Consider the following 2,781-nt stretch of genomic DNA (forward strand, 5'->3'; position numbering starts at 1 on the left):
TTAGCCAGGATGGTCTCGATCTCCTGACCTCGTGATCCGCCCGTCTCGGCCTCCCAAAGTGCTGGGATTACAGGCTTGAGCCACCGCGCCCGGCCCCTAATTATTTTTTTTAGACTGCATCTTACCAACCTGGTCTCGAACTCCTGGGCGGAAGCTGTCCTCCCACTGCACTGGGATTACAGGCGGGAACCACCGTGCCCAGCCCAGCCTCATATTTCCAGTCACCTCCTCCCAAGCTCTGGCTGGTTCTGTGTTCCCCTCACCCACTTGGTCTTGGCTCCAGCAATTAATTACACCTCCCCTGCCCCTCCATCTATCTTTTCCCTCTCTATTGGTTCATTCCTAACAGCCTACAAGTATACTGACATCTCTCCCAACTAAAAGAGAAAAGGAAAAAACACCGGCTCCCACATCTCCTTCCAACCACCATCACCTCTCTCTCGCCCTTTACAGGTAAGCTCCTGAAGAAAGCGTCTAGCTCCCACTGTGCTTCCTCCCTCCAGTGCCCTCTGAACTCCTCCAAAAAGACGTTCTTTCCTGCGGACACTGCTGGAACCATTCTGGTTAACACAGAGTGGGAACTCAATACACATTTGTGAAGTGAATTCCTGTAAAAGCTCTTGTGAGGGAGGCACCAAATTATCAGGCAGCTCAGGAGATAGATTCACTCTCCTGAAATCAGAGATGGGATGCCCTTAATACAATTCATTCCACCCATTTAAGTGTTCAATAAATGTTCAGCATATTCAATTAAGAGAATACTTGCTTTTCATTCTTTCCATGTGTGTGCCTCAGGTACGCAGGTGCCCTGGTAGGACAAAGGCCTAGTTCATTTAGTATTTTTGAGCACCTATTTCATGTGGTTCAACCTAATACCACGTGTCAGGCTGTGCAAATGCTCCCCCATGGATTATCTTGTCTTTCAGACAGCCTCACAAGGTAGTGCTTACCCACACTTTCAGAGGAGACAAGCAGAGAGAATCTAAGTAAATTATCCAAGGTCACAAAGGTAGTATGAGATGGAGTTGACATTTGAAACTCGGTAAGTTAACACTACAGCCTTCTTTTTTTTTTTTTTTCTTTTGAGATGAAGTCTCACTCTATTGCCCAGGCTGGAGTGCAATGGCGTGATTGCAACCTCCGCCTCCTGGGTTCAAGCGATTCTCCTGCCTCAGCCTCCTGAGTACCTGGGATTATAGGCGCGGACCACCATGCCCAGCTAATTTTGTATTTTTAAGTAAGAGACGGGTTTCACCATGTGGGCAAGGCTAGTCTCGAACTCCTGACCTCGTGATCTGCCCACTGCAGCCTCCCAAAGTGCTGGGATTAGAGGTATAAGCCACCATGCCCGGCCTCAGCTTTGATTCTTAAAAAATACAGTTGGCCGGGTGCAGTGGCTCACGCCTGTAATCTTAGCACTTTGGGAGGCTGAGGCGGGAGGATCTCCTGAGCTCACCAGTTTGAGATCAGCCTGGGCAACATGGCAAGAACCAGTCTCTACAAAAAATACAAAAATTAGCCAGGTGTAGTGGCATGCACCTGTAGTCCCAGCTACTCAGGAGGCTGAGGTGGGAGGATAACTTGAGCCTGGGAGGTGGAGGTTGCAGTATGTTGAGATTGCACCACTGCCCCCCAGCCTGTACTGCCAGACCTTGTCTCCACAAAAAAAAAAAAAAAAAAAAAAAAAACCAGTTAACTTTGTTATTCATCCATTTCTGACTAATTTATTTGAAACAACTCCAAAAGCCACCAATATTAAGAAGCGACTCCCATGTTGGGAATGTAACATTTTTCAAGCTACTACTTCTGTGCACGGTCACGTGTGTGTTCATAACGGAGGCCTCTGAAACCTGCCTCAGTTCTGCACCACTTGTCTCTCCCTCCCCTGAGGCTAAAGCACACCTGCCAGAACTTTGCACATGAAGATGGTAAAATAGTTAAAGTTTCACAACAGCCCTGCATATCTAGCAAGAGTTGTTTATGGGAAATATAGGTTATTCTGCATTTACGCTGAGCCAAAAATTACAAGCAAAGAGCAACTGTGACGGGGATGTGAGGCCACATGCAGATCTCTGGATCCAAACCAAAGATATTGGTTGGAGGTCATCTAGCTGTTTAATTTTGGTTGTGGTAAATTAGGTTTGCTTTTAATAATGTTCTTCTCAAATGGACCCTGGACTTGAAGAGTATACAGAAAGGCCTGTTGATGTTGGCATTCGTGGTTCCCCGCAGGCTCCAGCAGAAGTGGTTCACCAGTTAGAATGGGAGCTCTGTCCTTTGTCACTCCCTGTCTGCGGGCACAGTGGCACAGTCTCCCCGGTGGCTGGAGACAGGGCACGGAAAGAGCAGGGGCTGCTCAGGAGCAGAGAGGCTGGCTCTTGCATGCACCCTGTAGCGATGTTACAGGAATGCAGTCACTGGAGTTGCTTACGTAACCAACAGTCTGTGTGGCCTGAGGCATAGATTAAACCGTTTAAGAAAATGAGTCTGAAAAAATAACTGATTGTTCTCTGCTTTAATCGATTTGTTCCATGATTGCAGGCTACAGTGGAGAGTGAGCACGGAGGCGCCCCCTAGCGGCTTTGCCCAATAGGAAGCCCCTCACAGCCAGGGCAGTTTCCATCCGGTTGGTTGGAGCCACTCCCTGACCTACCCAGTTACGGTGCAGGCCCAGAGGCCACCAAGGAGAATCCGCCGTCCACCCACCCCCGAGGGCCCAGGGTGATGTTTCCGAGGAGAGCAACTCAGGTGCCGAACGCCAGTGGTCCCATGTGACCGGAT

General features: G+C 48.9%; 1 protein-coding gene across 1 annotated transcript in view; it reads right to left on the reverse strand.

Moving 5' to 3' along the window:
- EXOSC10 (exosome component 10) overlaps nt 1–2,781 on the reverse strand; it is a 35,734-nt gene extending 32,953 nt beyond the window's left edge. Inside the window, exon 1 of the mRNA XM_011935805.1 lies at nt 2,777–2,781. The gene's annotated coding sequence lies outside the window, so the exon portion shown is untranslated. The remainder of the gene's footprint in view (nt 1–2,776) is intronic.

Source organism: Colobus angolensis, unplaced genomic scaffold (genome assembly GCF_000951035.1).
Source record: "Colobus angolensis palliatus isolate OR3802 unplaced genomic scaffold, Cang.pa_1.0 Scaffold149, whole genome shotgun sequence".
Lineage (NCBI taxonomy): Eukaryota > Metazoa > Chordata > Mammalia > Primates > Cercopithecidae > Colobus > Colobus angolensis.